The sequence below is a fragment of the Aulonocara sp. 'chitande type north' Nkhata Bay genome, linkage group LG3, assembly GCF_057382095.1.
Source record: "Aulonocara sp. 'chitande type north' Nkhata Bay isolate Kocher_YH1m ecotype deep benthic linkage group LG3, A_spYH_male_GT1.1, whole genome shotgun sequence".
NCBI lineage: Eukaryota > Metazoa > Chordata > Actinopteri > Cichliformes > Cichlidae > Aulonocara > Aulonocara sp. 'chitande type north' Nkhata Bay.
Genome location: NC_141346.1, coordinates 14844730 through 14859210, shown reverse-complemented (window position 1 = coordinate 14859210; position 14481 = coordinate 14844730). Strand labels below are relative to the sequence as shown.

Sequence of the window (14481 nt, the reverse complement as noted above, 5' to 3'; positions counted from 1 at the left end):
AGATGCTTGAGTATTTTGACAGCACACCATCCTTGCTAGCTTGCAGCAGTCAACACTTCTTTAGTGTTGCTAGCAGTTCTGCAAACCACGTTGTTAAATCTTGGTGCAAAGAAGGAAACAGCTCCGCACTGGTGGTGCAAAAACCTAGTCCAACTCAAATTTAGCATAAAAAATTCCACAGTCCAACTCTGCCTCGGGAAAAACACGGCAGTAGGCTTTTTCTTCACTGAGGCTACTGTGGGGATAGACCACAGCAGGGGTGATGTGACGCTCTGTATCGAGGCTTCGAAGCGTGTGTCGAGTAATGGAGGGGGCGTTTCCGCGAAGCGCGTATCGAGGCTTGCTTCATTTATGGGAGGAGCTGAAAATGATGACGTCCGAAGCCTCGCTGCCCGGCTGTACCACGTGACTGGTTCAGGAAGCGGTTCGAACTTTGCCGCAAATAATCATTTTCCATACTGCCAGCATAAATATACACAGTATACTGCCATCACTACAATATAGATGTTTTACACGCTCCTTTTGTTGTTGACATTTACAGGCTGTGTGCAAAAGGCCACACTCTTCAAATTCATGCCAACTAATATTTTTACGTCCAGTAGGTGTCCTGCTAGAGCAAATGAAGCTTCAAGAAGCTTCGCGTTGGGGTGAACCAATTGGATGAAAAGCTTCAGTGCTTCATGAGGCTTCATCTGCCCATCACTACACAGCAGGGGTGTCACTGAAGCTTTGTCAGCTAGTTGTTACCTGAAAACATCCAACAGCTTACTCCAGTCCAGTAGGGGACGGGCCACCGTGGCCTGACCACACCCACTTCCTCGCTCCAGTATGGTTGACCAACCAATCAGGACTTAGGAAACGGAATCTCACGCAAACATACAAAACACTTTACAAACACCTTGTATGTATAGATTATGCATATTTGTTTTTTACATATTTGCACCAATTATGAAAATGTGAAAATCTTAAAGTGGCATAACTTTGCATTAACCTGCAGTTAAACTATTAAACTGCAGTTTCCCCTCTTTTTATTTACTTTAACTCTGACGTTTTAGACAGAGGTGATGTTTAGTTAATCTGCATACAGTATAACCATCATGGCTACGTTATTTCACGGTGTTGTTGTTGTTGTGAAGTAATTTCTGTGTTTTTCTTTTCTGCAGATATTTATTCAGCTGCAGGCTACTCAGTACTGAGAACAGGAAACATCAGTTATGAACAATTATGCTGCCACACCAAAGAGAAAAAGAGGTACAGTTGCTTTCCATTCAAATGCAGCCAAGCATTCATTTACTGGTTTGGAAAGGCCATGCTCACATCAAACCTTTTAAATGATGAGGTGATTGTGTGAACAGTAATTCCAGTGTGCCAAAAGCTGAGGTTGCAGCCTGCTCACAGGTTGTCTTTCCCAATAATCTGTATGGTATTATAGAGAGGTGATATATCCCTAATATGCTTTTCTCAGGCAAAAAAAAAAAAAAAAAAAACAGCAGCCAATTAAAACAATGTTTTCTTGAACAAGGGTATATTAAATCACCTTATTTCAGGCAGAGATTAAAACCAGAGGCTGTACAAAGGTTCAGTATAAGATAAAGAATGATTATTTTAAACCCTGTATCATGTAACGCTCCTCTGGAAATGAAGAGTTTCACTGTAAATATGGATAGATTATTATAGATATTATAGATTATCTGTCATCTCCTTCCAGAGTGGAAACAGGCAGTTTCTCATTCAAGCATAGTACAAATCATATACAAGCTTCAATGAACAAACACAAGTCAATAACACCATGTCTCTTTCTATATGTTTTATTAAACTTTGCTGTAGGGCACAGTGAAGTGTAGTGTGCTGCATTTTTACATCCACACAGAAACCTAAAAATTCTGGGTCCTTGTGACCAGCCTTGTACTTTCATATTATGGTTTATGTTCTGAGTCCTTGGCTGTACTGTTTTGATTATTGTTTTTCCCTAGGTTTCAGTTATGGTTGTCAAGGATTTAGTTCTTAGGTTTTGTGTGATGGCTTCCCGTGTTGTTTCTGCTGTGCCTTTCTGTCCCATGTTTCAGGTCCCTATGTTGTGTCTCCCCAGTCTGTTAAGTTTACATGTCTAGAGTTCAGTCAGTGTGTTTCCTGTTTTACTTTGAAGGTCTGTGTCTCATGTCATTGTTTTTTTTTTGCCTCCCTTGTCTCGTCCAGCCTAAGACAGAAGGAGAACTGTGCTCTCCTTCTGTGTCACAATCCCCTCGTTTTCCCTCAATGTATTTAAGCCCTGTGTTTTTCATTGTTACTGTTGCATCAGCCCTTATAGCTGTGTGTTTCTCCCCCTGTCTCCTTGTGCATTAGTTTTCCCCAGTTTAGTTTTGTATTGTTATTTGTGTCACCTCCTCGCCAGCAATAAAGCTGTGTTCTTTTTGAGTTGTCAAATTAAGGGTCACATGGGAACTGGAGCTTATCATAGCTGTCTGGGTGGACTACACACTTTTACATGTCAACAGTTTTTCAAATGTATTTTGAAAATCATTCATGGAGTCACCAAGAACCAATGAAGTGAACTAAAACAGCATATATTGGACTTTTTAATGCAAATCTGATTGTTTCAGCTCTGTGGGTTTAAGGTTTGGGTTTTGTTAATTTAACTTTAAATTAAAATGAAAGCAGTGTGTAACCTTTGTGATATGTATCTGAGCTGGTTCCCAGTAACGTCTGAACTGGGACTGTGTGTGATGCAGAGAGATGGAGACTGGAGGTCTTGATGGAACTACAAAGCTTGTAATCATGTTTCCTGTTGTTTGAACTGTGTTTGTATTCAGACTTTAGACCAAAGCCAAACCTGGTCTACTCTTCACTGAAGTAGTCCACCAGTCCAACCACTGACGTCCAGCTGATGGTTTCTAACTGGTCCCCCCCCTCAGACCAGAGGACATCCACATGTTGTTCTTTATTTTAATTTTTTTTTACTTACCTGAACAACTATGATAAAAAAATATATATATATATATGAGTATGTATTTTTACCTGGAGTTTTAAAATTCTATTTTCTTGTAAAATCATCAATAACAATAAACATATGTTTGTGTTTTATGGACACAGTTAAGTTTCCTTGTTGTTTTTTATTTCAAATGTGCCTTAAACACGGTGTTCTTTTTCCCCAGCTATTAACTTTATCTGCATTAAAATATTTTATTCTGTGTTATTCATGTGGTTCTATGGGTTTCAAGCAAGATGTCAGCTGTGTGGTGTTCAGTGTCCAGGTGAGGTCTTCTACTCTTCTTCCTCGTGTCCACAATCATCTCCTTTGTCTTGTCAGTGTTGAGGGTGAGGTTGTTGTCCTCACACCATGACACCAGACCAGACCTCTCTCCTATAATCCGCTTCGTGCCAGCTTGTGAATGAGATTGTGAGGGATGACAGTGAAGCTTCAAAAGGGAATGATTCACATATGAGGTCTGCTGCCACCTACTGGTAAAACTGGGTGTTACATCAGAGACGCACTATGGAAAATTTATTTTGTTTGTTTATATTCTTTTAAACAACAACAGCTAAACCAAAGCACTTTAGAGTCAGACACTTTTACACTCCAGGAATTATTTAGTGGTCAATGCATGTTTTTTGAACTAACAAATGGATGCTGATTCATCTCATAAATTACGACAGACTCATCTCACCAACATAAGTTGCCTTTATAGGTCAACAGCATCAATATTGGTATCAGGAATATTGACCCTGGATTTACTTGGTATCAGACTTATACCAGAATTTGTAGTACTGCACAGCACTAAGCAGAGCACCTGCTTTATACATGGCAATACTTTAATGTTAGAACCCTGACCATATATTGAATGAATGTGTCTGGATTGTGTTTTATATGTGTGGTCTTTATGAGAGGACCTGGGGAGCATTTTTTGGATGGCGTTGACCTGGCAGCTGCTGGTTGGTTCCCCATTAACAACTGGCTGTTTTAAAAACCCGTATACCAGCAGGGCCGTCCTTCAAATTCTGTTCTGTCTGCTTTTGCACTTTTTTTTGCTAATCTTGCAATTTTGGCATCTACGCCACCAGCGCTCATGTCTAATCCACACTTCCCCAAAGCAGCCAGCTGTGGTGAGTGACAGAGACTTTGTTCGTGCTCTTTCGGAGACAGGAAAACATATGGACAGACACTGCTAACCCCAGTTCGAAAGGTCCATGCCATCGCCTGCCACAGACTCCATGCCATCACTCGCTTTGGGAATTAAACCAATGGGTCCCTTTCCAGCTGAGGCTGGAGGACGCCCATCTCCAGAGCCTGCTGCAGTCTCAGTCAGAGGCCTCAGCGATGTTTGGTTATATCACGTCTCAGCCAGAGGTCTGCGCTCCGCTATCTGGTTCTGCAACTGCCAAACCTGATCCGCATTCGGGACTGCCGGGACCTTCCATGGCATGACCAGGACCTCCTGCACCTGCCACTCCAGGTACCGTCTCCACCTACCAAGCCACCCAAAGGTCTTCACCCACACCTCGACTAGCCTCCAGCCCTGCCACATCTCTGGCAGCCGTTCTTCTGAACTGCTTCTTCTCTGCTGTTAGCCACATGGCCACACAGCCTGGGTTTTGATTAGTCAATATATATATTTTTGAATTTCTCCCTCTCAGTGTCTAGTCTTCTGCCTTCCATTTGTACAGTGACTGACCTGGATGTCTCTGTGTCACCAGCCTGTATAACTTTATCTACTTACCACTTATTCTCCTTATGAGGATCTGACCTGATATGTTTAATATGCTGCTGAGAATATAGCCTAGAAGAAGTGTATAGTATAGCTTTTATTTTGGAAAGAGCCATTTCTCTGTAAAAAACTCTCTTTTCCAAAGATGAGTGATTCCTCCATCAGATTTATTTATTTTTATTTATTTGTGTTTCAGCAACATTAAATTTAAAAACTGTACTTTTGAGAGTGACAGATATGGCGCGATATGGCAGCGAGCCATATCAATTTCTGTGATATTCTTATTAAGATAAATATTTTATGAATGTGGCAAGATCACTATGTATATTTCACTGAATTAGATATGATAAGGGTGGAGAAAGTCTTTTAAGCAGTGTGGGTCTGGATGCCCCAGTGAGTCATGAAGGTACTACAGGTGGGCCACAGTAAAAACAGAAATTCAGGTTGAAATTAGTCACAGCCAAGTGTGTTAAATTACACATTCATCTGAATGTATTTATTTATATAAAAAGTGAATTAAAAATAAAAGGAGGTGATATCACTGACTGCTCTGACCTATATTCACTGCTCTGTAAGAACAGATCTTTATTGTCACTGTTACAAAAACAATGAAACACATTGAAGTTTGTGTGTCAGTGGCAGGTGGGTCACACATTGACTTTAACACTTTGCGTTTGATTGATTAGACTGAGGATTTAGCTTTGGGTGGAGTGTGTGGGATTTTCTGTTTGTTGAGTGGGAGGAACACCACTCTTGTTTTTTTGGTGACTTAAAATATTTTCAGTTTTAGTATTTGGACTTTAAGTCAAATAAAGAATAATGCAGCAAATGTTTACACAGTTACTTACAGATTATTATGTGCAGCTGTCTGCTCAGCTTTGCACTTTTTGATGGACTCAAAGAGATCTGAAGTTTTCTTCTGCCCTTTACAACAAATCTCACACGTAGGAAATCAAAGCTCTTTGTTGGTTTTAAGTAATTAGAATGTATCAAAGCTCAAATGTTTTATGGTTATGTAATTGTTCATTTTAAAGAAATACAAATGTGCTAAAATCCCCTGAATCACTGTTCCTGTTTTATTTCCAGTCACTAATTCCAAAGTGTTTACTGTTTATCTGACAACAGCTTCTTTTTTCTGTTCTCCCACGTCAGCACAGAGAAATGAAGTGAATATTCACAGGTACACACAATAACAAGAATCTTTGAAATCACTTCACAAACAGAGAGATGATGACAAAACAACAGAAACATTTTAAAAATAGCTCCATGTTTCGGTAGAGCTTGTTTTACAGATGATGATGTACGTAAACTGTACACACTAGCAGGAAATGAACTCACACTGAGTCCATCTGTACCAATAATACTCACTGAACCAGTTTGACCAGGATACTGATGAACACACAAACACATACTCAGTGCTGCTGATGATCGGACAATTGTAGTCAGTAAATTATTGATTTATTGATTGATCAGATCAGTCTGAGGTGACGACTTCATGAAGAGTTTTCACGTCTTTCTGAGACTCACTTCTCCACAAACTCAAAGCTGACTTTAAAGATTCCTCCAGATGTTTTCAGAGTAAACACTATCAGATCCATGTGTTATTGTTTTATTTTTTCAGGAAATGTAGGCAAGAATAGATCTTTGCTGTAACTTGTTTTGAGCAGCCACATATCTCACGTAGTCATATGAGCCTTCAGTTTACTGAGAAAGCACAAACCACTACTTGTTTCTGTTCTCACAGACGTTCACAGACTTGGCAAAGTTTTGTCTTTAAACCCTGACAGCTGGAGTGGGCAGTGTAAAACTGATTCATTTTGATTTTAAATTAATTGTAACTTTTTTCTGATTTAAATCTGTTTTTCAACCCTGAAGATGTTTCCTGACATGATTGTGGTCATGAGCCGATGACGTTATGCTGAGAAAAACTACCAGATGGAGACAAGAACAGAATAAAGTAAGTGGCTTTGATCACAGTCAGTGTGTTTAAAATGTTTACTGATAATGTTTTTGTTTGTTTTCTTACATTTGTGAAAAAAAAATTTCATCTATTACTGTTGTTACCTTTGCCAAGGAGGTTATGTGTTTGGTAGCACTAGCATGTCTGTCAAAGTTCAATAAAACGTAAACGTTTGTTTGTATTGACGTGTACCAGCTTGTAGGGAATAATATCTGGGATTCCATATATATCATGTTACTTTGGACCTCTGACCTTTTCTTTAAGGTCAAATGAGGACAAATTTTTCCTAAAAATTATTTTATCTTTAAAACTTTGAATAAATTGTTTACATTCATATTTATCAAATTATCCTGGCTCATAGTGTTATAAGATAACATTAGTTCGACATATGCTTTAATATAATATTATATATAATATGCTTAAGTTGTTCGTCTCCAGTTATATACACATCAATACCTATTATCCATTTCCTCCTCCTAAATACTGTTCGTCTAATCAAAGTAAACATCTGTCATGCTGCTCTTATCTGAGTCTTGTTGCACTACAAATTTCTGTACATTTAACCAGAACAAAGAAAACTAAGGAATATATAAAAATATATAATTTTGCTCCCATAAAAGTAAATACTGCCCCAACAGAGACCTTAATTCTCATATGAGGTTTTTGAGTTGTGTGTGTACAATTAATTATAAATAGTGTATATTTTATGTGAGCCTAAGCATGTTAACATGGGGTTTTATTGTTATTCATTAGAACAAGTTGATGTAAATTCACAGAGTGCAGTGGGAAGTTGTCTCCACATCTACCTGTGTCAGTGAAATAAGTCCACTTCCTGTTATGGTCACACCTTAGTTTGCATTTTTGAAATTTGTTAATCAAATCTCTGAGCGTACAGTGGTTTCTCTGTGGCAAGATCTCAGATCTGGGTGTGTCTGTTTAAAACAGCAGTTTACTGGTCAGCTCAGTCAGTTTGGTACAGAGGAAACTTGTTACAGGTCATCTTTACAGTTTTAGTTGGAAACATTTACTTTTGTAAACCAGATCTGTCGCTTAGAGATGGGGTGAGGAGTTGAGTCCTCCAGGAGAGGCTCAGAATAGAGATGCTGCTCCTCCACATCAAAAGGAGCCAGATGAGGTGGTTTGGGCATCTGACTAGGATTCGTCTTGGACACGTCCTGGGTGAGATGTTCTTTGGATATCTCACTGGAATGAGACAGCAGACCCAGGACACGCTGGAGAGATTATATCTTTTGTCAGCAGGGAGAGGGAGGACTGGGCTTCTCTACTTAGGCTGCTGCCCCCATATAAACAGAAGAAAATGGATGGATTGATGCATGTAAATCCTATTTTTTCCCACCCTGATGATCAGAAGAGTGTTGGGGGGCTTCAGAGATCCTTCAGAACAACAGTAAGTGTTTAAAATGACGTCTTTCAGTTTTTTAGATAATCTGACAGGTTGACTGAAGTCTGTGGGCTTCAGTAGATTAACAGATTGTTCATGTGAACCCATCTGGACCAGGATTAAAGCTTCACTTTACTGGTTACAGATGAATGTCATGCGGAGTTAGTGTGAAGCATGATATTTACTGTTGACTGAAAAAAAACCCATCATATTAAATGGATTCAATATGCTTCAATATATCTGAAGAACCAAAAACTGTCAGACTGACACAGTATAAAGAGGAAGATCATGTCAATCTGATTACAGTCATGTGATTTAGGAGAAGTCACAGGAGTCACATAATCTGTCTGCCTCTCTTTCTTCCTGGACTATTTGCTGCTTCTCATGTTTTACATGCGGTTGGTTGTCTTGCTTGTGTTTCCTCACTAAATGTCCTCTATGTGGTAATATATATATTTTACTCCATAGTGTATAGTACACAAACATATTTTCAGTTTGAGAATATTTTTAATAGTTCAGCTCGAATAATTCAACGTAGTATCTCAGTCAGTGTTACCTCAATATAATACATTTCAAGAAGTTTAACTTTTGAAAAAAATAAGTATAGATTTCTTATGCTTATCTTATAAAGTATAAGCTACACATACTTGTATTTAAGCACTGGCTCAAAGTAAAATTTATGAAACAGCAGCCACTGACACTATAACAGTTTCATTTCTAGTGTTATGCCAGCAAAAAGACAGGAAGTTAACATTTAATGATTCCTCTTGGTCACACTTTACTCCACTTCTCTTCTGCTCAGTTTCATCATATTTCTCCTTTCTTTCTTTTTGTCACTGCACATGAGGAGAAAACAAACAGAAAAAATAAATGAAATAATAAATGAAACTAGAATTAAACAATCTTTGTTTTTTTCTCTTCAGATGAATTTTAAAAAAATAAGTAAAGATTGAAAATTAAATAACTTTCTTATAAACTCACATAAAATCAAACCCTCAAGAGAAAAAAAACACCCAAAGTACATTAAATTTAAAATTTTACTGTTTGGATCTATTAGTCGGTCAGTCTAGTCAGTCTAAGCTAACCGGAGCTATGTTAGCTCTAATAACAAACATTGAACAGACAGATGAACCAACACTGAAGAAGAAAAAGAAGAAGCTCCATGTTGTAGTAGCCCTTAATTTTAGAGTTTATCAAACTTTACACAAAGCAGGAAATCTCATTCACACTGTTTTCTCACTGCTGAACCAATTTAATATGGATAATGCAAAAATACAACAATACCACAATGCAAACACACACACACCCTTTTCCACTCAGACAAAGCTGCTGAGGATTCAGTGATTAATTAGATCATTAAGTTACTAGTTTCAATTTTTATATTATTTTGAAGTGAGGACCAATAAACACATTTTGTCACTTAATTAAGTGCAGTTCTTTAAAACAAAGGGAGCTGAGGAATCCCAAAGCAATTAATTTTGACGTGAGAAACTACTTCAGGTTGCACTACCCCAATAACACACTAGGGGGAGCTCTTTGGTCAACATTTACAGACACACTAACAAAGTGCTTCAAAGAAGGTCAACGAACCTGCACATTACTTCAGTGGTGTAACAGCTCCACCACAAAAACAACTTTAAGTCAAAACAACAAAGCAAAATTGGCAAGATCAACCTAAAAGAGCAACATAACCATAACATATACAATAAACACACTTTCCTTAGAATCAAAACAAAGTTTTCTTCCCACCTAGGTGGTTAGCTGTGCCAAACAACCCACTTGTCCACAACAAAGTCATTTCAGCCTCAGACATCTTGAAAGTTGTGCTCACAGTCTGGAGTTGGAGCCAGGGCCCTGACTCCCCCTCAGATGGCATCGAGGGCTGGTAGGGTGCAAGATGATCAGAGCTCATCCACCCTATTCCAATTGACCATCTGCACTCTGTAAACCATGCCTGACAGTCTGCACAGTGCATTGTTCAACCCACTGACTCATCAGTTTGGGAGAAAGGCCATTCTTGTTCTCTGGGCAGTAGACTCACACCTGCTGTCTCGATGCATGGCCTTCTCTCCTGCAGCGTGTATCATAACTCAATTCAGCCAGGAGCCTGGATCAAAGACGGCCTGTCTGTCATCTCGTGTAACTCCCATAACTGTTCTCAGAGATTATGGAGGTAGTCCAATCTGGGTTCACTGGACAACTCTGTCTCAGGGAGAAGCCCGAGTACCAGGTCTTATTGGGCTACAGAGGTCATATCCAAACTTTCCAAACAGTGCACTCAAGAGCTTTTTCCATTAGTACCGACTCAGATTGGCTCGACACGACCCGATGTGGTATGACTTGATTTTCCAGCAAAATCAAGTGCCACCATCTTATAGCAACATGGCCAAAATTCTACCACATCACTTGAATGCAACACAAATGGCACAAGAAAGGTGGACATTGATGGACATTGTTAAACCTATTACCTGGTCTGTGACTCGGGGAACACAGTGTCGCTTCTGTGCAGCTATTTCCCACCTTGCTCTTCATGGTGACAAGGTCATAGCTTTTCCATTGGTCAGTGGTAAGGGGAATAAGCCAAGTATGCCCACCCAAGTCATTCCACCTGATCCTGTTCCAAGGAGGCATAGGAGCATTGTGACAGTCCCTTCTGGACAGTGCAAGCAGAGAACACAGTCCTCTAAGTTTTGGCAAAACTTTAGCCACTAGAACTTGAACCGAAGTCTTTGTAAAGTCTTGATGACTCTGAAGTGACATGTCCTTACCGAACCATAAACTAGCTGTTCAATCTCTTTCTTTCTCTCTCTCGTCACTGACACTCCCAAAACTTTCACCTCTCCCTAATCGAACAAATGCCACATGTCCGAAGAAGGATTTCTTCTTTCAGAGTGCAGAGACAGATGTGGTATGTATCCCCAGTGTCACTGTTACTTGCCAGAGGTAATGGCACTTCAGGCATTCTTGTGGCATAATGTGGCACTTTCATGATGCCTTGTCAGGAAGATTCTGTCAGTGGGTTTAGGGAAAAGTTTTACTGTCCCTCATAGTTGCCATAGGTGGGGATGTGCTGCTCTCTGAAACTGCTGTCACCAGGGGTGAGCTGGTTGCCTGTGACCACGGAGAGTGGTGGATTCTCAGCCAATTCTGTCTATCTCCAACCAATAGGTGGGGGTGTGTCAGGTCCCCTGGATGACCTGTTCTTGGCGGTAGGTCTGTACTCTTGTTTATTCAAGTGCCATTAATGGCTTGTTGATGGGTGTTAAGTTCCTCCATTACTCTCAGATCTTCTTTTAAAATGGATACCAACTCCATATCCCTGTGAAGAAACACAGCAACATTGGTAGAAAAAACTAAAAGAGCTGCATAACCATAAAACATACAGTAAACACGAGTTCCTTAAAATCAAGATAAACAGAATTTAAATTTTAAATTAAACTGAAAATTAAATTGAAATGTGAATAATCCAGAATAATCCAAAAACAAAATCAAGAAGTCCAGAAAACTCTGAACTGAGGAAGGGTGAACAGAATCCAAAATACTAAAAACCCTGCGAGTCTGAGTATCTCAGGGGGGGCATCCAGGAGGCCAGTGATGGAGATTAAGCTACTGAGGTGGATAGCCAGGAGGCCAACAGTATAGATTGAGAAACTATGAGTGCTGACCATCTGATTAGCAGCAGAAACAGCTTGTCTACAGACCAGCATTGATGGTGATGATAGGGTAGTTCAGGAGGCTTAGTCAGACGCCAGCAAGGAGGCCAATACAATAAGAACTCTGACAGAATGCTTTTGTTGGCCTGGCTGCGGGACCAAAGTGGTCCTTACAACCCTTCAGTGACTTATATTGATGAAGGAGGCAGACCCCTCCAGAGACTCAACAGGTGACCACCAGTGAAGGCAGAGAGCCATGGACACAGGCGGCATGGAAATATGGTCACTAAGATGTAGCTGTGGACAATGATGTCACAGATCATTTCTGTGTAAAACAGCTGTCAAGAAAATATATGCAATTCTTTCACATGAGTGTCAGTCAGAACAGATCGATGCTTTGATTTCACGTTTTATGGGGTAGAAAACAATGACTCGCAGACGTATGTTGACCCAAACACTGACAGTATCTTGAGCGCAGCCCGTTTTTCCATTGGCACACTTTTCCAGAACTCAATGGTCCCTTCCCTTAAAGCAGGTTTCAATTGGTCCTCTTCACAAAGATCTATCATCTCCAACTCAGCCGCAGCTTCATCTGTGACTAGCGGGACTTTCAAACAACCGGTCTCTGCATTAAATGGGTCGACGAGGAACGTAATCTGTGGCCTTTTCAATTGTAGATCATGGAATCGGGTCACGAAGCTTTCGTGCAAGTTTTCAATCAGCATTGCATATCTGGCTCTTTGCTTACTCAGGGCAGCGCTGGCGACTTGCCCGCTGGCTTTTAGCAGAGTGGGAAAATGCGTTAAATCTCCCTTTTGAATATGTGTCTTGAACAGCTTCAGTTTGTTGACAAACGCAAACACACTTTGCACCAGGTCAGGCAGCATTTTTAACTTACCCTGCAGGGTCAGGTTCAGTCTGTCCAAGTGACACAGCATGTCAACCAAAAAGGCCAGATCCATAATCCACTTGAGGTCCGAGAGCTCGGGATAGTCCTTGTCCTTCTTTTCCATAAACAGTTTCACGGCATCCAAAAGCTCAAAGAAGCGAGAGAGTACCGGGCCTTTTGACAGCCACCTCACAGTGCAGTGCAGCGGCAGGTCACCTGGAAGCCCTTGGTCCAGCTCAGTGATGAGATTCTTGAATTGCCTGTGGTTAAGCGCATGTGTGCGGATATAGTTGACAATTTCCATCACAGGCTTCATGACGTTATCTAAATTCAATGATTTAGACACGAGTTGCTCCATGTGGATGATGCAGTGGAAATTCCAAAAGTCAGGAATAGTTTGGTCAGCTTTGCACAGCCCCACAAGCCCGTTCACAGATCCCATCATGGCTGGTGCTCCATCCGTGGCTATTGCAGTTAATTTCGTTATGGGTAGATTTGCTTTTCCACATGCAGCCATCATGGTTTCTTTCACATCTATGCCACGGGTTCTGTCTTTTATGGCACAATATCCAGGAGTTCTTCTTTGATCACACAATCGTTTGACACAGACCGTGCAAATATTGCCAACTGAGGCTTGTCTTGTATATCACAACTCTCATCCAATGCAACACTAAAATACTCACATGCTTGAAGGTCAGAGTGCAACTGTGATTCCATAGCCGTGTTAATGTCCGATATTCTGTGTTCAACAGTGTGGCGGGACAGTTGGACGTCTGATACCATGCGTTTTAATTTGTCGTTTTCAGGAGACAAAATTTTAACAACGTCACTGAGGCATTTTTTAACGACCTACCCTTCATTGTGTGGCTTTTTAGCCCGTGCAATGTTCCAAGCCAGCTGATAGGATGCGAGCGTTATGGTCTCTGACTGCTTCTTTAATTTTTGGAAAAACTGTATCTGCTTTTCTGCCTGACTTTTCAAAGTGGCCAACTCGTGTTTGCGAAGTTCAGTCCCTTTTGGAAATTCCTGGTCGATGTTAGCATGGAGTGAGCTGAAGTGGCACTGAAGATTTGAAGCTTTGAAATGCGCTAATGATGTCTGACATATTAGGCAGAATGGCTTACCATTGCGTTCAACAAAAAAATATAAACTCTCCCACTCTGTTAAAAACGTCCTGTGTTCATCTTCATATTTTCTTTTTGCTGTGCATTTTTTTCCTGCCATTTTAAGGGCGAACTTGCTCCTACTGGGAAACTTTGCAGTATTTTCATCTCACACACATGCGCATTTGACGAAAATACCGTATTGAACTCAAGCGAACGCGCACATTTTAAAACAACAACATAAAAACAACCCAAAACACAAACACAAACTTTGATATGAATGTAAGAGCGGTGGGAATGAGAATCAGCACCTCCAAATCTGAGGCCATGGTCCAGCACTGTGGGTAGTGACCGAAAGAACGAGATCGCGAATATAAGCGGCGGAAATTAGCTTCCTCCAAAGGGTGGCTGACCTCTCCCTTAGAGATAGGTTGAGAAATTCGGCCATTCACAAGGGACTCAGAGTAGAGTGGCTGGGGAGAGGGAGGTCTGGGCTTCTCTGCTTGGGCTGCTGCCCCCACGACCCGGCCCTGGATAAGCGGAAGAAAATGGATGGATGGATGGATGGATGGACATTATAAATAACATTTAGAATATTGGGAAGGGATTCATAATGGTGTTCTTTATAATTTCACAATATAGTGAAGTAAGATAGAAACAAGGTTAAGATAAAAATAAAAATAATTACTAACATTTTGACATTTTACAAAGAACTAATTGCATCGTAAATAAACAGTGCAGATTTTATTTAAGAAACTGAGTTATTTTCAC

The 14481-nt window shown here is 40.3% G+C and overlaps 1 protein-coding gene across 1 annotated transcript in view; it reads left to right on the top strand.

Moving 5' to 3' along the window:
- Positions 1–14481, top strand: part of LOC147334115 (low affinity immunoglobulin gamma Fc region receptor III-like) — a 42302-nt gene that overhangs the window by 8374 nt on the left and 19447 nt on the right. The window lies entirely within an intron of this gene.